The sequence below is a fragment of the Fistularia commersonii genome, chromosome 2 (genome assembly GCF_037954325.1).
Source record: "Fistularia commersonii isolate RoL2024-O1a breed Wild chromosome 2, RoL_Fcom_v1.0, whole genome shotgun sequence".
NCBI classification, from domain to species: Eukaryota; Metazoa; Chordata; class Actinopteri; order Syngnathiformes; family Fistulariidae; genus Fistularia; species Fistularia commersonii.
This window is the reverse complement of record NC_141285.1, coordinates 23794618-23822420: the sequence shown is the minus strand read 5'-3', so window position 1 is coordinate 23822420 and position 27803 is coordinate 23794618. Positions and strand designations below refer to the sequence as shown.

The 27803-nt window shown below is 46.0% G+C and overlaps 1 protein-coding gene and 1 long non-coding RNA gene across 4 annotated transcripts in view; both read right to left on the bottom strand.

The window, feature by feature from the left end:
- peli1b (pellino E3 ubiquitin protein ligase 1b) overlaps positions 1 to 21727 on the bottom strand; it is a 42104-nt gene extending 20377 nt beyond the window's left edge. For both annotated transcript variants that reach the window (XM_086174006.1, XM_086174015.1), the window contains exon 1: positions 21373 to 21727. The gene's annotated coding sequence lies outside the window, so the exon portion shown is untranslated. The remainder of the gene's footprint in view (positions 1 to 21372) is intronic.
- Positions 21728 to 22158: 431 nt separating this feature from the next.
- Positions 22159 to 27346, bottom strand: LOC147236781 (uncharacterized). 2 transcript variants are annotated; one of them, XR_015107323.1, is made up of 4 exons: positions 27037 to 27346; positions 26081 to 26228; positions 24470 to 24619; positions 22159 to 23790 (listed from the first exon to the last, which is right to left on the bottom strand). It is a non-coding gene; the product is annotated as an uncharacterized LOC147236781 (long non-coding RNA). The 2 variants fall into 2 exon arrangements; XR_015107329.1 differs by having other exon boundaries at positions 24470 to 24594.
- Positions 27347 to 27803: the final 457 nt, after the last annotated feature.

The following is a 27803-nucleotide window of genomic DNA, read 5'->3' as shown; positions in this document are numbered from 1 at the left end:
TAGCACGGAAGCAGGGTGACAGCTGCAGCTTTTGGTTTCGAACCCACAGGAAAAGCATTGTCAACCTGTCCCGTTTAGCGCGCAGGAATAAAAAAAAAAAAAAAAAAAGTGAGACGACCCCGAGCCGTAAATGTCGCTTCCAGCCGTTCAAAAGTTTTTGTTGTTTTTTTTTTTTTTAGGTAAATCAGGGGGTGACGCACGAACGGGGTCACAAGGCCCGGCGCTGTGGAAACACGCATCCCGACCGGAGGCGGGGGTTTTTTGGCTGCGGGGTCAGCAGCCTAAAATGGGTCAGAAAAACAGGACACTGGTAAAAGAGGAAATTTAAAAAAAAAGCCGCCGTCTGCGGCGCCGCTCCTGAGGCGGAAGTCACCGGTAACCACCGGTTGCCCCCGGAGACGGTTCTCCTGCGGGACATGGACGCGGTGAGGTACATCACAAAAACAGACAAGACTTCTGTTTTACAAAGCCATCCTGGAACTCTATTAGACACAAAATTTCAAAGGTCTCCCTGCGATGAATCACAAAATAACAATCATGTGCGCATGAAAATCAGAAAATGTCAATTTTTAGAAGGAATATTTGAGATTTCTCTTTAAAAAGGACTCTTTGCACTTAACCAAAGTCATCAGTTCAGCTGGAGTGGTCCAGAAAAAAAAAAAAAGTGTGATTAAACAATGGTTGCCAAAACAGCACTGTATTTGTGACAGGAAACACACACACACACACACACACACACACACACACAAACCAAAATCAATGCACAACAGAAGAATGTCCACATCAGACTGCAGGTCAGAGGTCAGAGCAAGCTTGATAAGACTAGAAAAACAGTAGGGAGATTGTGTTCACTGTAGAATAACACACATGCACACACACACTCACACACACCAAAGTGGGTCATTGGATCAATAAATAATTCTCAGACATGGACGTGACGTGGACCTGAGCAGGGGCATCAGCTGACACACACCGCTGGAGGTTCGTCGGGACGGTTACTTTTAAAAATCTCAAGCTTTCACTCGTTTCTGCTCGTCTTCTGAAGGAACAACATCACGCGTCGTTTCTGGCTGGAAACTTGAGTGTGTGTGTGTGTGTGTGTGTTTTGCTAAGACACCAGCAGGGATGGCGTGCTTTGTTACAACAAGCCATCAGTTCAGGGTAGGTGCCAAAGTGTGTGTGTGTGTGTGTGATCTCTGCAGCTGCTTGTCTCGGAGAAGGTCATCAGATAGCAGATCCTCCTGGTGTCACCGCCTCTCACCACATCCTCAGAAGCTCGGAGCTGCTTTCATGTCCTGCAAGCGAGTGTCTCTGCACGCCTCGCCGCTGCACACACACCGCTTCTGCACAGACGGACGATTTTCCAACGCATAAAAAGCCTTCGTCCGCCCGGTCCCTTCCTTCCCCTTCGCATCTTCACATTCCTCGCAGGTGCTCCGACGCGCGGCGCGAACCTGCGCTCAAGAACTTCATATTGGAATATTTGTTCGATATTTCTTTCCGTCCGGCCTCGGATTGCGCCGTGGCTTCGGGTTGCAGGAATCTGCAGCAAAATCAATTTTTTTTTTTGGACCCGCAGAGGCCGATCTCCAGTCTCGCCCCTGCGCGAGCATACATGTCCGGCACAGCCCCTGCATGGCGAAATAACGCCTTCACGACGGCCGTGATGGGACGATATCTGCGCTCGCACAAGAAGAGAGGACGACTGAGCGAAGGTTTGCGCTTTTCCAAAAACTCCCTTGTTCCTTTTGGAGAGACTATTTCCATCAGTCTCCTCCTGAACGTCTGATGAAAGACTGGTTTCTCCATCCACGCCTCGGCGCTTATAAATACCTCACAGGACAGGCCCCTCCGACTTGGACTATTAATATCCTTCTTCATGACCACAAATCAAGCCCGTCTCCCTGAAAGTAATGATCTCTTATTGACGGGTCCATTTTGTGAGTCGGAGCCCGAGTCCTGTGAGATGGATCATCACTGATGTTCTCCAGCATCACCAGGATAAACCCGCCTGGGCAGACGGTGCCGACTGTGGAATCCTACCGCGAGTAAGAGCGAAGAAAAGCGCCCGACATCGGATCACATTCACCGAATCATACAATATGGAGGAGCTGGGGATTGAACCGCCGACCTCCCGACTGGAGAGACGCCCTCTTCTGCAAATTTAGCCCCGGTCAACTTTTGGGGTGTCGCCCGACGCGATTAGGCTCCTCTATGGCAACGAGCCACTCCCCGCATTAGTCATTAGCCCCCCGAACCCGAGATAACCGGCTGCGATTGGCCTATTTTTATTAGATTTTTTTTTTACCGACAAATTTAATCTGAGACTGCTGGGGGCGGTGGATCTGGAGATTAAAATGAAACTGAGATGAACCAGAACTGTTACGCGATATGTTTCCATCGCAGATGCATTTCAAGTTTTTTTGTTTTTTTTTGTTTGTTTTTTTCTGTCCTTTATCTGCAGATGTGCGGTGCTTCTTGGACTTGGGTCGCTATCTAGGTTAGCCTCAACTGTCCCTCAGAGGTACACGGACCACACACGCTAAAGGAATTTTCTGTTTTATGTCAGGCCTGGTCAGGGCGCGCAGATAATGTGAAAACGTGAATTCTAATCAAGGGGAATGAATCAAATTACGATCCGGCTCACACTCAAGCATCGTGAACCCGACTCTTCGATACGAATGGCAAAAAGCTAAACCCTGTCCGTGTCTTGTGTTACCGCAGAGATTCAATAAAGCTCTCGACTTTGACGGTCACCAGGCGGAGCGGCTCTCGGCGCAGCCCGGGGGCCTGTTTTAGGAAGGCTTTCAGGGAAAACATGACTAAATCTGAGCATAAAACTCCAGAAATTCATCATCTGAAATTAAGCTTCTGAATAAAGACGGGGGGAAAACAATGAGTCACATCGTATATAATGCTACTTGTAGTGAAAGCGCTGTTTAATTTAAAACAGGGATCCTGCACCTCAACCGGAGTCACCATGGCGACGGCGTAAAAAAAACGGAGCTGGCGGGGTGGGCGGGCGGTCCGCGCGGTTAGCCCGTTTCGCTTTTCGCAGCTAGGAATCAAAGGTGACCTGAACTCTCATAACAAAAGCTCTCTTTGTCCAAATTCCCACTCCGGGGAGGAAGTCCGAACCACTTAGGCCATGTCCTGTTTGGAAAAGAGTCGGGGCAGGCCCGTCACTCCGCTGAGGAGAAGAAAACGCGTATCCTTGTGCTTGAGATTACTGCCTCCGGGGAGCGAGCCCTTCGTGAAAGGGCTTCTTGGGAGGTCGGACCGCTCCCTTTTTAAGTGTTAAACATTCATTGATACGGGATTTAATTGTTTTTTTTGCACCTTTATCTTGAGGTAACCCTACTCGTCACATTGGCATACAATTTAAAAACTCCCAAGTACCATTCGGTGAATTTGAACGTGAAATTCTTGAAATTCGGAGGCGTTTGCGCAAGTTCAGGCGGAGGCCGAAGCGCCCGTGCCAAACCTTTTGGGATACTGGCTCAGAGAATCCCCACTGGTGAACCCAGAGATTAGCGAACTTTCCGCAGTACACCGACTTCTCACAAGAAGTAGGCGAACCAGATTCTTTTCCCAGCACCAATCCTTATGACTTGTGACTAAGTTTGGAGATAAAACAAATTGTCTAGTGATCAAAAATGTGTGGAATGATAACTCGTGAAACAAATAAAGAAAGCAATGACGTAAAACGGCAGTAGAGGAAAATAGTCGAGTATCTCGGTATGCCTTGTTGAAGGGCGCGCTATCGGCAGCTCGGGAACACGTCCTCCGTAGCCCCGCTGGTAAGTTGGGAGGCCCAAGAACAGTTGAGATCCTACATGAAACTTTTGTCCCAGATACGCCCAGTTATTGGGAAGTAGCACTTTGCAGCTAATATACGCCGCGGTATCGAGCACACGCAGACTCGTATCCTGCAGTATCTGTGGCGCTTTCAATAACGGTATCTGAAATGGAGCGCAAAGCTTAAATGAACTGTGCTTCGCAAATTTTCACGCTTCAGATTTACAGACTTGAACAATGCCAGCCGAGGCAGCAGGTGGCCGAACGGCCGGATTATCCGCCTATTAAGTAGGTCAAGCATTTTAACGGCGATACCACTTCCGAGCGACGTTAATCGGGGAAAATAAACGAATAAATAAAAAGCTGAGACCTCTGTGTTCGAACCACTCTGGTGCTGATGGCAGGGGGAAAAAGTAATCAGGAAGTCTTGCTGATCTGAACGTCAGATTTCCCCTCATGGGCTGGAAATCAGGAAAAAAAAAAAAAGCACGAGATGAGATGAATGGCTTCCTACAGTTTCTTGGACTACTTTTCCCTAACGGCGACTTGTGTGGAGTATTATCCAGCCCTTCTAGCTGGAGGTTTTATGGTTAAAGGAAAAGGGATGACTGCTGAGTCTAACCATAAACCTCATCCTTGGAAGTGGTGCTAATCTTAAAAACAGTTTAATCTCAAGAGCACTCAATAACAGGTCGAGTTAACTCGACAAATCACAGCGAAGAGACTTTCCAGCGTTCACGGCGTACGGGAGATGCGAGTGCAAATGCTAATTTAACTTGTGTGCGGTGAAGTGGATTTATGCGGCGTCGGCTTCGCTTCCCCGACGCCGTGGGTCTGGTCTCCGGTGCATTGAGTTGCACGTTCGGGGTCAGCGCTGCAAGGATTGGTTTGCATACAGCGAAGATAAGACGCCCGACGACTTGGAAACCGATCCGCGGACCGTAGGGGCAATTTGGCAAACCCGATGCCAGATTCTCCTTTCTGCTCTAATTTCCATTCTGTCCCCCGCCCCCCCCCCCCCCCATCCCCGTTAGATTTGCCCAATCGATGAGCGAGAACAGATGGCATCAGCATTGCAGAACATGAAACAAACAAAAAAAAAAAAAAAAACAGGAGGACGGACGGGAGGAACCGGAGTCATCTGGGGCACGGCGGGATTTTTCCTCCCTAATTGCATGTGTGTTTACCAATGTATTTTTGCATAACGCACTGAAGTGGGTAAGCACATATGTGTTTATCCGCAAGAGAGGGGTTCTCCATTTGGCTTTGGGCCGTGATTACGGTCCTGATCGGGACTTCTGCGACATTTCTTTAATTTTTAAAACGTAGCCCCTCCCATTGCTACCTTACAAACCCCCCCCGTCATTCCACACACTTCTTATCTCATCGTGTTTCCAAGAAATGACTCACGACGGCCCTTGATGGATCCGCCGAGTGACGTATGAGCCGTTGTCTTACTCGCGCTGTGCTTCAGTTCTTTGAGGTTAATATCATTTTTCAAGTGTAAATTAAAAAATAATAACATCAGATTTATAGTCTCCAAAGGGCAACTGTCATATCTATGCAATTCGTCGCAATAACTCGCCGGTAAAGTATTCAATCCGGGAGAAAAAAAAAGCTCACTGTGAGTAGACTGTGAATGCTACGGATCAGTTTTACTCATTGGTACTCATTTTTTAAACAAGCTTTTATTTGCCTTTTATTTTAAACGTCTTTTCATCCAGGTTTGCAGTTTGTTCACCCCCTTAATTGTAGACTACGCTGCCAGACATGTCAACATTTTTCTGGCCCCGAACTCAAACCCAACATAATTCCCGGTAACTATATTTACATAGCACTGCTTGCAAAACACCGCTGAAACACGCGGATCATGACGGGTGTCGTAAATAACCGAATTTACCGTCTCGCGAAAATATCTGTTTACGCCGCTTGACCACGTCCATTGTGAGTCAAGCCGTTTGACATCTAGGAACCCCCAACCCTTCAGAGCGAGGAATCATCTGGTTATCTACGCTGGACCCTCGATGCACTTCTCCAGATGCCCTAAATCTTTCATTATCTACATTAGTTATGAAGAGGAAACGTCCACGGCCGGGCTTGAAGCGCGAGCGTTACCTTTACACCTCTGGGAGCCTCCGCTGACCGAAGGCGCGGCAGGAAATCGCACGATCCAAAGAGGGAGGATTAATGTGTGTCGCGTTTTCCCGTCAAGATGTGCAGGAACTGCGCATTTGGATTCATCACGGCCGGAGCCAAAAGATAACGGGGAGACTTTCCAGCGCATTTTTGTTGACACGCCAAACCCGATGAATGTCTGCAAACACATTGAGGCAAATCTGCCAGTGTTTGGTCTCAGCGAGAGCTAATGCTCGCGCTCCGTGTGCCCGCTCACACACTCCGTCCCGGCGGCGTGACTTGGACTTCGGCGACGTCTCCGACACGTTTTCCGCTTTGAAAAAAAATTCAAATTTCCCCAAACGTGAAACTTTATGATTTGATTTGTGGTTTTCAAAATAGGAATAAAAAAAAAAAAAAAAAAAACAGAAAAATGAAATGATTGCAACTCACTCGGTACTTGTTTCCTCCAGACAAATTTTCATCCAGATCACACACACACACACACACACACACAAAACAAAAAAAAAAAAACCCACACTGGTACTGGCACATCAGCCATTTCCATCCACAGGAACTAGAAGAGCAACAGAGAGCCTTATGACAGGGAAAATTCACTGCTGATGCAACATTACAGAAAATTAATGTAGCGAGAATTACATCCCCCAGAAGCCCCGGCTGGTTTTCTCCTGACAGATAAGGCTGCATTATCAATTGAAAGCAGGGTGTGAAATCCGGGAAAGTGTTACCGAGCTAAGGCTCAGACAAAGAAATGTAAAATAATTATGATGTGATTTATGCCGGGGTATGTGAATGGACCCCATTCTTCTTCATTTTCCTTCATTTCAATATTTTATAGATGGTTAAGTAGAACTTCACCCCTTCAGTTGAACTCCCTTGACTGCACGGTAATGAAAAATACTTTAAAAAAAAAAAAAAAAAGTGGGGCGACGGAGGGGGAAAAAAAAAAAAAAAAAAAAAAAAAAACGCAAATGTGTCGGAGTGTGTTTGTCAGTGAGCAAATATGTAGGCTACAGTCGAGGCGGAACAATAATCTAGCCTACAAACATGTCAGTCGTCACCGGAGCTTTCCGGGAGGGGAGGGGGGGGGGGGGGGTTTACACCGCTAATATTTTAATCATCACATTTCAACATTCGCGCGCTGTGAACCATTCATTATTCCGCGTTTTGTTTTGGGCTCAGCGCTAATTTGGAAAACTACCGCTGTACGCACCGGGGGGGGGGGGGGTGTCAGGAAAACATATATAGAAGTTCTTAGAGTCCACAGATGTTCATTTATGCCTCCGTCTTATAGAAATATAACCAGATGCACTGATAGTTACTGATCCCATCAGCCAGTAGTAAAATTCAGCTACAATTACCTGGTTTTAAAATCCCGATCTGTCCCACTGTAGTTTCCTTCTTTTGGAAACAATCATTCAGCTACGCGTTATTATTTAAGTAAAAAAATCAAAATAAATACCGGTTCTTCGAGGGACACATCTGTACAAACATGGACGTGCCTTTATCCCGGCAGTGATATATGGAGTCGGCATGTCAGTGCGCACAGGAAGTCCCAATTCCCTGCCCACTCACGGTCGGACACACACTTCTCATGTTCAACAGCCCCTGGAGGCCGACCTCGGTGTGTGTGCTGGTCTCTGGGCGTAGAGGTTTACACGGGAGTTCGGTCCAATATTTACATCACGATGGACGGAAACATGTGTGTGCGTCCCACGAGTGCGCAGACATCTGCATCCAGGTCAGGGAACGGCGGTAGTTCAGTGAGGATTCGGGATCTAACGTGCTACGATAAGGTGGAAGGAAGATTTGGACCAAACACTCCTGGTCCTGATGGTCAGGTCAGTCATCGACAAGATAGTGGATGTGGAAAAAAAAAAACGATAATTTGATATGAAAAAAGAGAGATGAGGCACGAACCTGAGATGACGGAGATGATGCGTGATAAAATAACCAATCATTTTCAATGCAATTTACGTGTAGCAAAAACAAGAGACATCCCAGAAGATGGACGTATCAGATCGTACTTACTGGTGCTCCAAAACAAGTCATTCGCTCCTATTCCCGACAGGACGTTACCCACGGCCAGCACTAATAATCTGTTGATATATATCGCAGATATATACTTTGACATTGATAAAGGTGTACTAAACCGAGAGCCTTCTATTAGCAAGATCACATGTTCTTTTGGCACATCTGGCCAAAGTCGGGGTTTCCGGGTTGGGGCTCAGTGACCCCGAGTTGGGGAAAACTTTGGAAAACCCGTCAGACCAAATCACGCCTTAAAGTGTCCGATCTCGTTGCGTTTTCCAGTTTCAAATCCTCCCAATTACGGCGTCGTGCAGCGAGGGAGCTGCTGGGAGTTCTCCTGAACCGACTTTGTTTCGGGACATCATTTATTGCGCGGTCCTACTGATTTGGGAGATTGAAATCTCACATTTCGTTTAATACGCGTCGGGAGCCTAGGTAATATATGCGATCTGTCTTCACATCTAATTTTGTTTTCACTGGCTTACTCTGAGGTTCGGCTACTCTGTAGCTTGTTCTGGGTAAGAGGATCTGTCAGTGCCAAGAATACAATTAGGGACAAACAGCGGTCTTGTGTTGATTGTGATGAATACACCTCTCGCTCGGCACAATCCAGCCGTGCTCTATAACACGCGCATTAAAAAAAAAATACATTAGCTCCAGCCAAGCTCTATGTAGTAAATTAGATCCCTTCATGTTTTATGAGATGTCCACACCCTGGTTCTGGATTAACCATTAGCCTCAAACAGATTATAAAATTGTGTAGAGTAGTCCACCACTTCCCCGATACTATTACCTCCACCAAGGTTTACAGTAAACTAGCCAATAATATTCCCTGTTGAGTAAGATTTAAGAGGATCTTCCAAAGCTGTGATTATAACAGAAAAAAAAAAGGATTTGTTGGTAACGACATTGATTAGATTACAGGAGCCGTCCTCCTCCTCCTTCTCCTCCCGCAGCTTGGATTTCAGCTTGTGCTTTTCTGCAAACTACAAAAGTGATAGCAAGGACCGCGCACGGCTTACCTTTCACTGACGACAAAGAGGAGAAAGCGTAACTGTAAATAACCACCTGTAAGTTGTTTGATTGTGTTTTCCGAATTTGATATTTTATTTTGGTAAGAGGATTTTATTTTCTTACTTCCGCCGGAAAAACGGTTGTATTGCGAGAGCGCTTACTCGAGAAAGTCACGTCATCCTCTATGTGAAGTTTTATTTTTCTACTTTTGATACAAACCCGTAATAGGACGCAAGCTCTTACGGTGGTTGTCGTTTTTACGTTTTGTTTTTCAATGGTTGCAAAATAAAACTATAAACTACACCAGCAGTCAAAATCAGTGCCGCCACAAAATTTCGGGGATCACTACAGTAAGAGCTTACCCTCTTCATGCTAACCTGCGACAAACGTTTCCAACGGAGGAAAAGGAAAATTACGGGGATCGTTACAGTAACGTTCCCGAACCGTACGCGAAAACAAAAGCGTGGGATCTTTACGGTGACTTCAACTAAAACCTTCAGCTCCTCCGTTTGGTCCGCGTCTCGGTCGGTAGTTTTAGTTTAGCTTGTGCTTTGTTCGGAGACGGGGAAGTTAACCCCGTTGGACTGCTTGGTCTGCCTCCTACCCCTTGACCTGTCCGGTTTGGTTGCACCTGCCAGGGGAACGGACCCCCCCTCCGGCTTAGCTCTCGGGGTCGTCGGAGAACGCAAGCCTCTCCACCACGACAAGGTATGCAGTCCAGGAGAGGAACGGATCGTCAAGATCTGATGTACCGCCGCTGACGCTCAGTGGAGGCGCCGCTCCCGAAACAACATCCGCCTGTCAGCGAATGTATCCTGGGGGTTTGAAAGGCGTCTTAAAAAGTGCACTGATTTAAACCATCTCATCAGTTTTCCACAGGTGCATATGCTTCAAATGTACACCAAAACACATTTGACCTTTCAGTGCGCGACAACACCGCCCCCGTTCAGACCCCTCGGCACCAAATTCCTACAGAGAATTAAATTAAGTTGTCAAAACAAGCTACCTGCAGCTCAGGCGGACGAGCGTCAGTTTCAGCCCGGGGTCAGGATCGCTCGCCGTGGGCTCGGCTCCACGACCCTCTCTTCCACCGTACAGCTACCAGCTTTTAACTTTGAATATATCGTTTGAAAATAATTACGAAAGACGGTCCGCGTCTTTAGTTAGAATAAGTATTTGAAATGCATGTTGACATTAGAAAGGAACTAAGCTTGCGTTCTCAAAAAGCGACAAATTCAAGGATACCGGTGATCCTAAGCCGCCTCGAGCAGCCGATACAACATGTGCAGGGAGTCGCACATAAGATGCGAGTCCACAGAACTGACGGGATGCTTCACGAGTTTCAATAAACTATATCTGAATGGACTAACTTGGCAAACTCGCTTGCCAAATGTGACGTTCCCTCACAGCTGGTTACATAATCCTGCCCTGACCTGGGAGTCCCGGACCGGGATCCGCTCGCTTTTGCCGTCTTTAAATACAAGCAATGAGGTTAAGCTTTTACTCTCGTCTTCGCCGTTGTCTCGGATTTACGTCGGAGGGAGAAAGGGCCCCCTTTCAAAAGCTTTCTGAACTTTGGGGACCCAGGGGCGTACATCCACGCAAACCAGGTGGAAAGTGGTTTTCCCACCCCTCGCATTCCCATAATGCGCACCTTTCGACTGCTTGCCGAGGTGCTGCGTGAGCCGGAGAAGACCGTAGAATAATTTATCGAGAATTTGCCCTCCCGTGCTTCTATTTAAGTTTGAAGTGTCCGCAACCACGCTAGTGAACAAAACATTAGTTTTCAAGTAAACTGTTTCCAGTACTTTTAACCTGCGTAGCTTCTAAAAGCTGAACTGTCAAGGGACCTCCTGGATATCCGTCTGCCACGACTGTAAATTTGTGAAGTTTAAGCTCTCCTGAAAAAAAGCCACCTTTCACCACATTCGTCGGCAGCTGCGTTTCAAACGGTGAATTTTGAGCGTAGCCGAGCTGAGCGTCCGCCCCCGGGCCGCTCGCTCCCCCGCCGTCAATCACATCAGCCACATCGAGTCCCGCTGCCTGTTGCCCCAGAAGAAAAGCCATCCACTCCTGACCCACATCTGCAAAGATACCCATCAATTTCCTTCCGACCTGCTTTGCGGCTGAACTGTCACCGTGTGCCGCGACGGCAGGACTCTCAAATCTTAAAAACCGCATGTCAGAAAGTTGAGCCGCTGGCAATCGGCCTGACATCGAGATAAAGAGGAAAGGGAAGTAAGTCGAACTTTGTTTGACTGCAGCCCCGCTCGGGAGTCTAACACCTCTGGAAGAAATCGACCAACGGTTCGAATGCTACGGTTCCCGACTTGAGCGTCGTGCTTCGCGACGGGACGACATTTCATCACGGCGCGCTTTGCGTAAAGCCTTTTATGCTCGACTCGATCTAAGATCTCCCCAAAATGCTGCTGCGTGCGGAGGAAGCGGAGCTGCCGACAGCGTTATCATCTCATACATCGAGGTCGACTGACGTGGCGATGCATTTTTACCAATTCACCACAGCCGTCTAACTTTTTCCACTCCAGCTTTTATCGTATGCATTTGTCACTCCAGACTTACCGACAGCTCACTCTTCACGTTTTTTTTTTGTTTTTTTTTTTTCTCAACCCCGGGCGGGGTTGCTCTTAGCAGGGCTCCGCTAGGAGGAGGCTAACTGGTGACAGGAGTTCAGGGGTAAGAGATAGGAGGGCCGCTGTTCGAATTACAGTCTCATCAATGATTCAGTGGGAAGGACACCGTGGCAGCGAACGCTAGCGGGCCGCCCCCGCGCAACAAGATCCAAACCAAGCGCACAAAAAGTGTGTGCACACCAACACATGCACATACATGTGCGAACAATGAGCAGCAGACATGTAAGAGGCTGCGCACACCCAGCAAGGGCCTCTTTAACCACCGCGTGGACGCAAACGGCAGACAACGCGACCTTTCCGCGCAATGACGATTATGTGTGCAAACTGTTTTAATCGCCGGAGGGCAAAATTACCGAATGTGTTTTTTTTTTTTTTTTTTTTGAACATTTATTAGAACAGGTTCCTTGACAGAGTCACACACATTCTTACAAAACCTCATGACAAGATACACATTATACAATATTCTTTACAGGTCATTTATTTCCTCACTAGCAAGCAAAAAACAAAACAAACAAAAAAAAAAAATCTAGCTCAGTCAAATAGAGATAATATCTTCAACTCTCCAAATATTTTTTAATGGGTGCCCATTTGTCAAGATATAGGTCAGTCCATGGTAGGTGGGTGGAGTTTGAACCAGTTTACTGTGATCATTTTATGTGCACTGAATGCATTTTAATTGAAATTGCTTTTATTTGCCGTAATTTCAGAGGTGGGGGCCGGTTCCTCTCCAGGTCATCCCTGGTCTGCAGTCTGTCACGTAAGCCGTTTTCCAGTTTACGCGTGTTCGACAAATGAACGATGACACGCGTTGCCGTGTTATGAAAACCTCGTACGCGCTGTTTCATCTAACTTGTCGGTGCGGTTCTCGCCGAACTGAAAGCCCTTTACGATTCGGGGAATAAACAGAGCCCGACTCCAGCGTTTCCATGAATAATTTCGCCTTCACGGATGATTGTTTTCCTCTTCTGTGACGCATTTAGTTATCGTACTGTTTGACATATTATTTCCTCGCGATACATCGGAAAACACAGGCCGGCCTGTTTACCGCCGAGAAAAAGGTAGCGTGAAATGGAAGTTGGTGCGTCTTCAGCTCCTGTGCAGCCGTGCCTTTCCTAGTAAAAGCACGACAAATGACAGGGTTTGCAGATACAGGAGTTTTGCCGTTCAAATCCGTTTGCGTTTTTTGGGAATGCTAAAGTTCAACCTCGGAGCTGAGGCGCCGTAAGAATCCCATGCGGTGCACCGGTGAACTTATCTCACCCTATCGCATGCCACACAGATCGGCGGTTTTGAGCGACCTAATCTGATTGGACGACGCTCTGATTGCTGGATGAGACAAAAAAACACTTGACGCTATTTTACCCAGAGAGAAAAAGACAGCGATTTGGACGTACAAGATAAAACAATGCAGTTTCTCGAAATCTTCTGCAGGTAACAAAAGTGAATATTTAAAGATTAATGCAGATAACATGCTTTTTTTTTTTTTTTTTAAATCGATGCTTCTGCTTTTCCCGATAATGATACCTTGCGTCGACGGACAAATAAACGGTAGGGAGCGGAGAACAAAAGCAAACCTGTGAATGTACAGTAAACATGGCGGCTCCTATGGAATACTGGCAAAACAAACCCGGTAAACTGGGTCGCAATAAGCCAAGTTTCAGCGTTCTGCAGTTACACCCTCCAGGCTGATTCCACTTTCTGTTCACCCTCTATTAACCGTCTGGGCTGCGGGAGCGCTGATCAAGCTCGGCCTCTCTTTCCTTTTCTTTCTTTCTTTCTCTCCGGGGGGAATACGAGCGTTCGATGTCTGCCTAATTGTTCCGCACCTGGTCGTAGTTTGCGATCATTAGCTTCTCGTTGAGCCAGACGAGATGAGTTAGCGCTTTAATGCCGCGAACGCTAGGCGCTGATTACCCGGTTCTGTTCGGGTTGTCTTGCCGCGATGTTTTTTTGAAACGCGCGGCGGGTTTTGTTCGTATTTCTTAGCTAAAAAGATACTCCTGTGAAGGCGTCTTTCGCTCGGTAACAAGAATTACGGTTTCGTTTGCGATGTTATTATTTCGACTGGATCGCAAATGCTGTCTCGCGGTGTCCAGCATTCAGAGACAACCAAGGGCAGAAGACAATTTCCGTAAGTGAGGATGCACACACAGGAACCTCCAAGGGTGCAGTAGGAAATGCCAATCATGTATCATCAGAGGTTTTAAGTGCATATGGATTTACATCTGGTCATTTCTGTGCGTAGGAAGCGTGTGTTTAATCATACCAAAAGAAATTCAGCTGCGCGAACAAAGTCCTCAGCAATGGAACCAGATGATATCTTGAAAACATACGATCCTTTTTGTACTTATTAAGATTTACAGGGTTTCTTGTAAAAGTCTAAGGCTTTGTTGACAACCAAGGGGAAAATAATGAGCTCATAACCAAATAAAAAAAAAAAAAAAAAAAAAAAAAAGAGGTACTGGACGCAGTGCAGGACACACCCAAAACAGAAAGGTAGGGACGGAGGCAGTTTTCCATTTAGAACGCAGGAAATGAAGCTATCATGTGAGAGTTTTCATCCAGTAGGTTTTTGGCTCCGTTCACCATTTTGGATGGAAAACACTTTTCCACTTTCCGCCACTGTCCAGGACACAACCTCATCCATCTGACCTCCAATATAAAGACGCCGCTCCTGATTGCCCGACGCATTAGTCGTCACGAGTAAATAAACGGCAATTTCTTGCTGATTTTGACCAAATTTCTTGAACAATTTTAGATTTTTCTAAAAAGTGATTCACCGTCAGTTTATCCTTGATGTTAAAGAATAAACCCCTTGTTGAATTACTTCATTTCCTCTCCGCCTTTTAAAATCAGCCATTACTTTTACGAGATGGAACCGTTCGACCGGGTCGCGCCGGTTGTAGCCCGACCGGCACCGAGCTACGTCGACGCTCGACCGCGTACGCATAAAGGGCTTTCCATTCACGATTTCAGATTTCCGTTAAAATTCCGAACCTGGCCAAACGGATCTGCGAACGTCCTGGCGGCTTTTGCCAAAAAGAGCTGAAGGGCTCCTCTATGCTGCCCACCCCGCCCCTTTGGCCGGTTCTGTCTCAGGTACCGGCTCAGACCGGGGGCCCGCCGGCGTTACGTCAGCGTCTGCTGACGGATTACCGGGGAGGCCGGTCGCGGTAAGATCCGGCAAAGTACGTTATTTCCTTTTTGGCGAGTAACAAGTGACTACTCGTCGAGCGGCGCAGACAAGGGACACGGATATGTGTTTCTGTGAAGCACTCCTCCCGCCGGGTTACGTAACTACGGCATCCGTCGTGCCAAAACATGAATCTCGATCCGGACCTTTGTCCACTGGTAGTATTTTAGGTAAGTATCTTCAGGTGTAACTCCTGTAGGAGTAAAATGGTCAAACCCCGGTTTTCCCGCCTTCGCTCCGAGTAAAACCTCTGCCAGAACATTTCAGTTAGGAGGACGGTTTCAATCTTTTCCATGCTGTCTGACAAACCACAGAGTCTGTCGGAAGAAGTTGTTTATGCCGCGGAGACACCACCGCACTAGCAGATGGTTGTAGCGATAGGAATTTGCACGTTTCTCGCTTGGATCCGTACGCGCACGTCCAGTTGAAGACTCTAGGGCGGGGATGTCAAAATCAAATACGCGGAGGGTCGAAAAAGCAAATTTGTTACAAGCCGAGGGCCGGACTTGTTCAGTGTTTATTAAAACACATTGAACTGACTGAGCATAGCCTATTGAACCAAGACCTAATGCATAAATGAAATTGCATGCATTATAAACTGAAAATGCAATATCGTGCTGCTCTACGATCATATCAATTACCGCTTTCAAATAGTAAAATGAGAAAATAGAAAATCAGTTGTATTCTTTCTCATGGTTCCGATCTGTAATTCCATTAACTGAAAAATAAATATAATTCAATAAAATAAAATAAAAAAAAATCTATGGCACACAGACAAAACAATACTTTCTTCAAAGAAAAATCACAGGTCTCGTAGAAACAAATGTAAAAAAATTGAACTGAATTAAAAACTAAAAATAAGTTCCCGCTCCGTGATGCTCACTTGTTTGAGGCTGAGCCTGATACTTGGTGGCGTCGCACCTTTTGTCCGAGTTCACCAACTTTCGGGGTCAGGCTCTGAGCTGACCAAATCCTCAGGATCGAGTGAAGGTGCCGTTTTCGGGGAGGGGGGAGCTGAAATTCGACATCTGCTGATGAAGAATGAAGCTAAAACCCGCTAGCTGTGCTGCGGCGATGCCGCATGCTACCGTTGCATTGGCGGGAATGTAGTATATTTGCGTTCGAAACACCAGCGGGCGGCTGCGGCTTGCGGGTCGTTTCTGATAATAATCAATTTCATCCCAGGGGCCAGAGATAATTCATTCTTTGGGGCCTTGACTTTGTGCTCTCGTGGGTCCCGTGACCCCCCATAGAATGCTGAGGGGCCTCAACTGAGTCCTTGTTTCACCCCCGCCGGGTTCCAGTCGTCCCTTAAGGACGTTTTTTTTTTGGACATCCGGCACTGTTGAGGGTCCGCTTGCTCCAGAAGCATCTTTGTCGTCCTCTCCCTGACGGCGAGAGCCCCAAAAAGAGCAGTCAAAATTATTTTTCACGATAGAATTTGAGCTTTGAGTCGTGATATAGAGCCACACGGCGGCGGTGACAGTGCCGTTAGGAAAAAACCCCGGCCCGTTTAGACCGCGACGCCCGTGCTTGATCAGTCGGGCCTTCTGAGTCAAAGTAAGCAACACGCCGGCGAGAAGGGAAGGTCCCCACGGCGGAGCTGTTTCAAAGAGGTCAGCCACAGTGTGAGCGCACCACGAGCGAGCGGCGTCGGAAAATTGTCCGATCATGATACTGACAACGGGAAAAGAGTTGAGAAAAAAACTGCATCAATCACAACCGAGGCACGATGGAAAGAACCGGTGGATTAATGCCAGCCCCCCTCCGGTTTTTACTCCCCTGCCTCGTAGGAACAAGCCCATAAAAATGTGCCCACTGTCTGACCCATTTTCCATGACAGGCGTAATCTCCCTGCAAACTTCAGCCTGTTTACCGGCCCAGCAGAGCATAAGCCGGGCCGGGAGGAGGCTGCCAAGCTCCTCACGCGCTGCTCGGGGAAAGCTGTTGCTTAGCCGTTCCGACGATTACGCCCGCGGACGCCCCCTCGGCCCCCCGCTGGGCACGCCGCTCCGAGACGAACGCGAGCGCTTCTCCGTCCGAACTCGCCCGGACGCCACGGGGCTTGTTTCGTGGAGATGCGGAGAGTCCGCCGATTGTCGACAGATGTGCGACAAATTGGAGGGAAGCGGGGGAGAAGCTAGCGGAGGTACACAACAACCGCAGATGTTGACTGCTTTGAACCGGCTGACGTCAGCTCTACACATATCTCAACCCTTACGCTTAGCGCACCCAAGCAACCGACCTCTGCGCCCGTCAGGGACCACAGCGGATCCGCCTCCTCCTTCTGACCCTTCTCTCTTTCAGTCCAGCCTCCTTCTACCAACGTATTCACCATCCCTCTTCTCTAAAAGGTCCAAAAAGTGTCCGAAAAGTGGCCTCTCTGGCCAAAACATCTAGCACGAGCTGTCCCTCTGATGGACTCATTCCCGATCTTTTCCAACATCTTCATCCCTGCTCTTCCGCGGACGTGGTTTTAAGTGGAGCACAAGGTGTGATTTGTTCCATCGTGTTCTTTAAGCACCGATTCTTTATCTATAACGTGTTTGCTTTTCGTTGCACTGAGAAGGGAAGTTAAAAGTGATGGGAATTCTATTTCCTGTTTTTCTTTAAGACTCACACTTTTCCCTCTGGGAACATTTTGTTTTTTCGCCGGCATTCTGAGAATGGCGTTTCCATTGTGATCCATTTATCAAAACATGAAATGTGAATATAGGTTTTTTTTGGGGGGGTATTTTTTTTCCCCAACTGCCCGCAAGTCCAGCCGTCGTCAGAAGAATTCATACTGACACACACTTGGTCGATTTACATTTTCTCTGTAAAGCAGGAATTTCCAACGATTCGAAGGTTCTCGCTTCCTGCAGTACAGTGAATATTTCCCAGAATTCTTGCCATGTGAGTTAATGGTGGCGTTGTCGTTGTGCTGAGGTGCACAGAATCTTTGTTTTTGGCAGAAATTGAACTGGAGCAGCCCGAGGTATGGGATTCTGATGATCCGTCCTGAACCGGAGCAGACGTCACGTGTGGTTTGTTTAAGGAACGTCTGAAAGTCGAACATCCGAACTGTGTTTTTACAGCTTCTGGCTCCGATTGATTGATCTATTTGTGTGGAAATTATTTAAAGAAAACAAGCTTTTAGAAAAGAAAAAAAAAAAAAAAAAAAAAAAAAAGAAAGAAAATGGCTGTGGGTTTTAGGGTTCAGAGCGGCGATTTCCTTTAATAAATATCGGGGGGCTTTAAAAGATGCGAGGGAGTTCACCGAGAATCACAAGAAAAAAAAAAAAAAAAAAACACTCCAGAGACGAGTTTTCCTTTTCGGCATCCCGGCAGACGACCAAGTCAAACGTGAAGCTGCTAATCAATGTCTTTCGAAATGTTCCTGCTCTGAAAAAGCCAAACATTGAAATCCGTCTTCTGAGACGTTCCTCAAGGGTTCCTCGCGCCCTCTAGGCCACCGGGGGGTTAGAGAAGCAGCCCCTTTCACGAGCCACGGATGAAATCTGGGTTTTTATTGGTCGTTCTTGGACGGCGATCCACCCGGGAGATCGCTCCGGCTGTCTTTGTCCCCACGGAGACGGTTTCTACGGATACTGCCGGCGCTGAGCTTTCATTAAGACATCAGAGCGCTGTCTCGCTCTCGCTCTCTATTTAGCCTCTTCCCTTGCTGAAAAGCAACACAAAAAGGCTGGAGAAAACAGGAGATTTCCGGCCGGGGGGTTATCGTGAATCTTGGGAGCGGTGACGGTGCGGGCTGCAGATGAGCAATGCGATAATGATATGAAAAAAAAAAAAAAAATTCCCACACTGGCTCCTTTGCAGGGTTGGAGAGCCGAAAGCTGACAGTCGGCTCTGCTGTATTTCACCGTTTTACTTCCTCATAAAAGGCTGACAGTGTACTTGAAGCAGAGTGGGGTAACATGGAAAGAGCTGGAGAATCCAGAGCCCGGTTTTCAGCGAAGCAAAAAAAAAAAAAAAAAATGCATCCCTTTAGCTGCTACACACCAAGAACCTATACACTTGTTCATTTTTATTTACTTGTGGAATATTAGTCTTTTTTTCCCGGTCACTTCTTGCAGGTTTCCTTCCTCCAACCTGTTCCAGCTACTCAAGAGACACGTGATCTAAGCTGAGAGAAAACAAAAGAAACTTTTTCCCGTCTCCACTGCAAAGCGTCTGATGGCCCAGTGAGCCCGACAACGTAAACAGCCGTGGAGAGAACAGTCCGATTTCTTCTTCTTCTTCTTCTCCTTTTTTTTTTTTTTTTTTTTTTTTGATGTTGAATAAAAACAGGCCGGCAGCCGAAAAGGCCAAAGTAAATAAAACAATGCAGTCATTGTATAGAGTGAAATCAAAACACCATGTGGCTGCCACGATGTGTGATATACACTGGTGCTGCGGCGGCGGAACCTGACACGCAAATATAAATGAAAATCCACGTTGTTGATATCAACGGCCTGCAGGACTAGCGTGTGTTTCATAACATTTCACTGTATTATGTTACACTGGGTGTGTTTACTGAGAGCAAAGTACTTTCCATACATCTCTACTGTTCACCAACTATGCATCTGTTGTACTTCCACAGGGCTGGGTGACTTTGGTACATTTCACACACTACAGACTCTGCACTGTGGGTTTGTTCATGGAGAAAATGATGAAACATAATTTAACCGGACATGGATTTTAAGTCAGTAAATGGTAAATGTCAGTATTTGACGGATCAGTTCTTTCATCTGATTATTCAAGGACAATACACTGCAGCTATCTTCAACTTGGAAATGTGAAATAAATAAATCAGCATATCTCTACCCTAAAGTAAGAAGGAGAGGAAAAGAAAGCTAAAATCAGTGAGAAATGACAGCAATGTGATGTGAGAAAAAAAGAAAATCAAAAAAAAACTAGAGATAAACTATAAAATAAGGGAAACATTGGGTTAAAAACCTCTTTCAAATGACACATCAATCCATAACACATTCCCGAAAAATAATTACTGTCAAATTATGTAATTACCAGCAAGAAATCTGCAAACATCTGTGGATAATTAACTCAAAATCAACAATTGCACGCTTTAGAAATAGCAGGAATCCTGCGTTAATGTGCAGGAAAGCCATTTCAAAATCTGCAAGAAATGACCTGGACTTTTCTGTGAGTGCCCATATACTTTGCAAGCGTTGTGCTATGTTTTCACTGAATAAGACCCAGACAGAGTTTTCAACCTCCTTTTACCCAGGATCTGATGACGGGAAAAGTGTGAAAAGTAAGAATAAAAAGAATCACAAAAGTTACGGGGTTGTTTTGGGGAGGCTGTTTATAAAAGGAAACCATGAAAAGGCGAGCTCTTCGCTTACTGAAGCGTCTTTTCCGTGAAATGCACGGCGAGTTTCCTGTCAAAGTGCCTCCTGACTCGTCCGCCTCTCCTCCAAAGATCGCTGCTTTCACCTGGCCATTACGTCTCAGAAAATAATTCCACCTTACTTTCAGCCTGCAGGCTTTGGCCGTCTTTCATAGCAAACACGCTGGGTAAGATACGCCACCGACAACAACAACAACAACAACTTCCTGGTCAAAACCCCAGAGGGATGCAGCAGATAGGAATTTTCCCGCACACGGGGGATGTGGGGGATCTTTATCAACAGCAGCAGCAACTTATCACATCATCGCTTACCGTACGTGACAGGGTGAAGAAGGAGGGGGCGAGAAAGACGGGGGGGGACGAAGGGCCACGATGAGATCGTGAGAGGAAAAAACAAGATGGGAGGGAGTCATTAACGGGGAATGTCTACGGAGGTTCTCAGTCATCCATGGTGAATTCTTGTCGTGGCAAGTGGACTTGAAGACGCTTCCTCAGTTCAAAAGAGGGGGCCAAACGTCTTCAACTTTGTCAATTCAGAACTGAAGAAACCTCTCTGGATGAGGGGCAAAACATCTCCAAGTGAAGAAAGTCCCGTTGCCACGACGAGAAGATACTGATACAAATTAACGGGGAATGGAGCTCTTAATTTGTGCATTTGCTTGACTCCTTTTCAGGCAATTTTGCCTCCACCTGCACCTCCTCCAGCTGGAGTGACAGGTCAACCCTGAGGTGATGTAAACTAATACCCGCATCTCGGTGGACGACGCACGCATGCGCACTGGTGCGAATCCCCCCCCCCCTCCTCCCCCGCGCAGGCGCACATCGCCCGCCTTGCCCGACTGGAAACCCTATCTCGCTCTCGGAGCCTCCGATTTCCAGGGGAGATAAAGAGCCTCCCAAACAGGTGCACCGCAACGCCCGCTCTCCCTTATACACCAACACTTTACAACCGCACGGCCGTGGGTGGGGTGACCGGCGGCAACGGTGTCGTGATGTTCATTAAAATAAAAGAAGGGAAATAAAGCTTGAGGAAAACAAGTGTTCTTGGCGACAGAGATGGTTGTAAAGAAGCTTTAGCGCGCGGGGAGGGGGGCACAAGCTAGCGGACCAACTAGCTTAAAATGTTTGCGCTTCAGTGTGATTTGTTATTGTTGCTGAATAAGAAGGTGTGTGTGTGTGTATAGAAAGACGGTACTCACAATGGAGAGAGATGGTTATCCTCCCACGGCTCCGGTGAAGCTGACCGGGGCTGCTAGCTTCTCTCCCCTCCAGCTGCGGCTGTTAACAGCCCCCTCGCCAACTTGCTGAGGCTAGCGGGCTAGCTTAACGCTTAACCGGTACATACACATACACAAATAAAAAAATGTATATAAAAAAAAAACAACAAAAAAAAACCAAATCAAAACCTTGTCACGCGAATAATAATGCACGGATGATAATGATGAGAGGGATTGTTTTCCTCCTCTGTGCAGCTACGTGTAGTAAATGTAAACAGGCAGGTATCCACTGTGCTTTATTTGAAGTGACGGGCTCTCCGCGGCGCCCGGCCGTCCTTTGTTGTGAGCGACTCAACGTAAACACGGAGGCTGTGGAGAGCACGATGTGGGCGGGGCCAGGAGCAGGGGCGGGGAAAAAGACTGTGACGTAGAAGTAAGGAACTCTGGGGCTTGTAGTTTTAAAGCCGCTTTTGAACTACAAAACTACAACAACAAAAAAATCTCGAATGAAATAATTTTTTTTTACTCGTGACTGATGATCGATTATTCTGCAAGCACGGTAACTGCTGATACACGCTACAAAGAGTTTAAAATTGATTTTCATTTTCAGCCCATTGACACTCATATTATAAATGTACAATACAGGGGTGGGCAATTATTTTGGCTAGCGGGCCACATTTAATTTTTGTGCACTGGCCAACGAGGTATCATGTAAATTGAACAAAATGAAAATTGCAATTTGAATATTTACATTTTTTGCCATTTTATTTCAACTTTAAAAACCGACATTGACATTACTTTGTATGTAAGCATCCATACAAAATTAAACAAAAGGAATAAATAAGGAGTTTCTAATTCAATATTGATTGAAAATGTTAAAAGAAAATAGTTTGGCGCGCCGGATAAAAAAGCAATACGGGCTGTTTGTGAAAAATGTGTAATTCTGGTATAATAGAATAAAGGAAATCAATTTAATGTATTGTTGTTGTTTTTTTTTTTTGTTTTTTTGCATAAGATGCAATTAAATTTGTATTTGAAATTACAGATGAAATTGCGGGAGGCTAGAATTTCATTTAGGCGCAACATCTATGCATAATAATAATACTGTAGTGTTTTGGTCAACACCCGCAGGACGGTAAAGCGTCTGTTTAATGAGCAATAGCTGTTGTTGGCTACAACCACGCCACACAATCCTGCAATACAATAAACTGTTTCCGCACAATTCCAGGTAAAAACAAAAACATAATTCATTGCACCTCAAACCACACCCACAAAATTCCCAGTAACCCCGAGAATCACACATAAAACAAGCATCAACATAAACCCCAACATTCGTGACTTGCTACAATACTGATAATCATAATCATTATGAATTTTGATTCGATTTAGAAAATAATTTTATAAGGAAAAAATGAATTAACTTGAAAACTAATCGAAGAGGTGCAATTGAGAGACGGGTTCATTGAAGATGGGTGTTTGAACAGTTAAGCAAACGAACATAACACAAGGAAAATGATGTTTAAAACATTTTTTTTTTTTTAAAAGTAAATGAATGACCAGCGTGTGTCATAAATGTCTGGTCCTTATGAGTTTTACACGTGATGTCCTGACCTCACGAATCTGAAAGTGACCGAGCAGATGTGCCATATCGAGCGGGACCCTTTTCCGCCGCAGCTTTTGCGCGCACGACACACCTGTTACATAAGCCCAACGTGAAGTGTGCTGAAGTCATCTGCGTTTCGATGACAGGGAAATAAAATCTCCTCCCATGACATTGAGAAAAAGAGTTCATTTGCAGTATAAAGTTTCACTTAAGACGCTTAAAAACTGTATGCTAAAGCGATTATGTGACGTTTTATCGTATTTTGTTGCGCTGGATCCGGCGTACTTGGCCTCATCTTGACACCTTGAGCAATCGTTAAATCCTCGGGGGCTCGCCACGTTATGCATCACGCTCCAACTGGTGAGAATCCGTGTGTGTCTGGCTTCACACACACAACACATGCCCTACACGCCGCCTTTTCTCATGACCTTTCCCGGCTACCTTTTATTCCAAACACCTCGCGTACCGCAATTGAAATTTTGAGCGAGGAATGAAACGGAGCCGGCCTTCGAAGCGTCGCCGCTCGGCCGTCCCGTCTGTCCCGGTATAAGTATCTAAAAATTATACGACAGGGTGCCGAGAGAGGAACTCCAGTATTGTATGTTAGACCGGTGCAAGACATGTATGCTTGTTGTGAGTCAGTGGTGAGGTGTGTCATAGGTGCAACAGAGCAGTTCAAGGCGGCGGTGGGGATCAGCTCTGAGCCCCTTCTTGTTCCCAGTGGTGATAAACAGGCTGACAGATGAGGTTAGACAGGAATCTCCATGGACCATGATGTTTGCAGATGACATTGTGATCTGTTGTGAAAGCAGGGAACAGGTTGAGGATATAGTGTGTGTGAAAGTATGCAGGGATTTTTTTGTGTGTTTTGTCATTCCCACTGTGTTTGGTTTTGATTAAAGAATAATGCATGGGTGTTACAGGAATGCAATCGTAATCAAGATTAAATATAGTATTAGGGAGTTATGGACGTGCGGGACATTTTCTCAAGAGCAAAAAAAAAACCTTGAGCTTCCTTGAAACGCTATCATTACTGTATAATCACACAGTCGGATCTTAAACAGAACAGGAACTCACAAACTGGCATGCAAAACATTTTAAAAATATGGAACAAAAGGCCGTTCCCGCGAAAGCGCCACATCCCCGCGTTCGATTCCAGCTCAGATTCCGCCGTGTCTCCGTGCATAAAGGCCAAACAGCAGTATCGCCTGTTAGAAAACAATTTTTTCATGTTGTTGTTTTAAAGAGATCAATCCTCCACTAAAGTGACTGAAATCACATGTGACATTGCCAAGCATTAGCCCGGGTTTGCTATCTAATGTTTCAGGGCTGCTTTTTTGAAGCCCAAATCTAGCTGGATTAGATTACATAACCTAATTAAATCCCGGAGGGGAAACTGTTTGGTTGCCCGTGCACGGTGCAGAAAAACAAGAGAGCAGTCCAGTATTTTAGTGCTCAGATGTGGAGGGGACGTACCGAGGTTTAGGGAATTTCGCCTCATCGCCATCTTCCGAGTTGCGATCCAGACGACGGTTTCCCCGCCTCTTCTCCGGGCCAGACTCGAAGCACGGCACACCGGGGGCTGGATACCGTTCGCTGACCTGCAGCGAAAGTTGCCGAATACACCTAAAAACACCAAATTGCTCTTGTGCTTGTTGTACATTTATATGATCATTTTTTTTAATTTCGTTTTCTCCAAGCGATACATGGAGAGGCTGCTGGTGGACTGCATGCAGGCCTCTGAGGAAACATTTAGTCGCAATAACTCACAGCAATGCCAAAGTCACATCATGACAGCAAACTTTCCGTCTATGAAGGCCCGGTTTGACGCATCTGAACGCAAAATAAAACGAGGCGATTGTTTTTGGTCCTATTATAAACACACACGCACAGGATAAAGTTTTTTGGTGCGAGTGGTCGGAATAAGTATGTAAAAATTGTACGTCAGGGTGCCGAGAGGAACTCTGGTATTGTATGTTAGTCCGGTGCAAGACATGTATGCTAGTTGTGAGACAGTGGTGAGGTGTGCCGTAGGTGCAATAGAGCAATTCAAGGCGGCGGTGGGGCTTCATCAGGGATCAGTTCTGACCCCCTTCTTGTTCGCAGTGGTGATGGACAGGCTGACAGATGAGGTTAGACAGGAATCTCCATGGACCGTGATGTTTGCGGATGACATTGTGATCTGTTGTGAAAGCAGGGAACAGGTTGAGGAAAATCTTTAGAGGTGGAGGTATGCTCTGGAAAGGAGAAGAATGAAAGTTAGTCACAGCAAGACAGAATATGTGTGTGTGAATGAGAGGAACTCGGATGGAACGGTGAGGCTACAGGGAGTGGAGATCAAGAAGCTGGAGGATTTCAGGTACTTGGGGTCAACAGTCCAGAGCAACGGAGAGTGTGGAAAAGAGGTGAAGAGACGGGTCCAAGCAGGTTGGAATGGCTGGAGAAAAGCGTCAGGGGTACGAAGAGATAGAAGACTATCGGACAGAATAAAAAGGAAAGGTGTACAAGACAGTGGTGAGACCAGCGATGATGTTTGGACTAGAAACTGTTACAATGACCAAAAGACAGCAGGCAGAACTAGAGGTTGCAGAGATGAAGATGTTGAGGTTCTCTTTGGGAGTGACCAGGATGGAGAGGATCAGGAATAAGTCTATCAGAGGAACAGCACATGTCAGATGTTTTGGAGAGAAGGTCAGAGAAGCCAGAGATGGTTGGGTCATGTACAGAGAAGGGATAGTGAATACATTGGTAGATGGATGCTGGAAATGGAGCTGCCAGGCGGGAGGTCTAGAGGAAGACCAAAGAGAAGATTTATGGACGTCGTGAGAGAGGATATGAAGGTAGTTGGTGTGAGAGAGAAGGAAACAGAGAACAGGGTTAAATGGAGAAGGTTGATTCACTGCGGCGACCTCTGAAGGGAAAAGCCCAAAGGAAAAGGAAAAGAAGAAGAAGGTCAGACTAGGTATGTGTTGTTGACCTTTGAGAGCGGTAGCTAGCTTAATCCACAGACCGCATTCACTGTGCTAAGCTAACTAGTGCAGCACGTCGCGGCGCACACGGAGAAGGGCATCCGTCTTCTCGTCTTACCGCGGAGATCATGGCGAGCAGACAAATTTCTCAAAAACTTGGCGTCTTCCTTTGACACATGCACATGCTGATTCCAGCCTCGGGGTCGTCCTCTCCGCGAGGAGGAGGTCCATGAACTTTCTCTGCTGCTCGGGTCCCGTCTCCTCAACTATTTCAAAGAGAATTTCAAACAATCAACTTGATTTATGTCAGCAGCGGATTTTTCTCTTCCCACGTTGGTTGATTTCTCAGCTAATTTGTGTGATATTTACCCAAATTCAGACTCAGGGATATATGGAAAAAAAAAAAGAAAAAAAAATCTCACCCACTTATTGTAAATTGCAATAATTTAAATTGTAACAATTTATTTGTATATATGTTCACAACTGTGCAATATTTCATATCATATTAATATTTTCATATTTCATAACAGCTACACGTGCAATATTTTTTCATACTCTTGTGCACTCCTTATCTTTCACTTGTCACTTAAGACACTTTATAGTTTATTTTTATCTCTCATTCTGCCTTTTCTCTTATTTTTGACTGTTTATACATTTTTCTCCTATTATTTATTATTGTTATATTTTTCCTGTAACTGGCACAACAATTTCCTTCGGGATAAATAAAGTTGTTCTTATCTTATCTTATCTTATCTTATCTTATCTTATCTTATCTTATCTTATCTTATCTTATCTTATCTTATCTTATCTTATTTAATTCCCCGTACAGCAAGTTAAAACTGCTATCAGAAATATAAAAGAACCAGGAAAAAAAAGAAAAAAAAATCCTGTTCCGCGATACAATTCATATATTTAAAAAAGAATAAAAGTGGCTATTTTCTTTCCATTTTTGAACCATGTTTCAAGGTTCTGACACATTAATCCGTGCTGATTTGAAAAGCACCCCTGTTGTTCTTCAGTGTGGTAAATAAATACACATAAAGTAGCCCTAATGTGACAGGAGGGATTTGGTACCTGCGTTTTGAAACGGCTTCACCGACAACATTTTAAGGCCATCAATCAACCTCTGGCTCCGACGCCGGGCGCCGATGACGCGGCCAATCGCAGGCCGGAAGAGAAAAAGTTTCAAAAAAAAAAAAAAAAAACGACAACTGTAAAAACAACACGAAGCGAGTTTCACGGCCGCCGGGAGACAGAAGACCTTCAAAACTCATGAAAGGACCTTCTCCTCCAGAGAGCTAATCGTTCCCACATGTGCAACGAACGGCATCACTTCAATGTGGCACCAGCTGCGCGCACAAAAACGGCCCTTGATGGAACAGGAACACTTGTGAACTTTGTGTGTGTGTGTGTGTGTGTGTGTTTATATAATGTTTATATATACTTGGGCTGAGTGGGGGACAACTCCTTCAGTGTGAGAACGAGTGGAAAAAATCAGGTGAGGCCAAGAACAGATGAGTTACAATTTAACCTCCACCGCGGTAATCACACACCCACGCTCAAACACACACGGATGCACACAAACACGGTCCTAATTTTACACCGCTGAGACGCTGTATAACACACTCCGACGCTAATAAAACACACGCCTGCTGGAGCGCTGATTGCCAGAAGTGAGTAGTGGGCGTCGCAATGGTTCTTCAATGAGCTGCAGACACTCACGCAGACTTTAAAGAAGAAACATGAGAAACCCTTTGCGTCCACACACACACACACACACACACACACACCTTACATAATCTTAATCTGTGTTTGAACCCTCTTGTTTATGTTGCCATGGT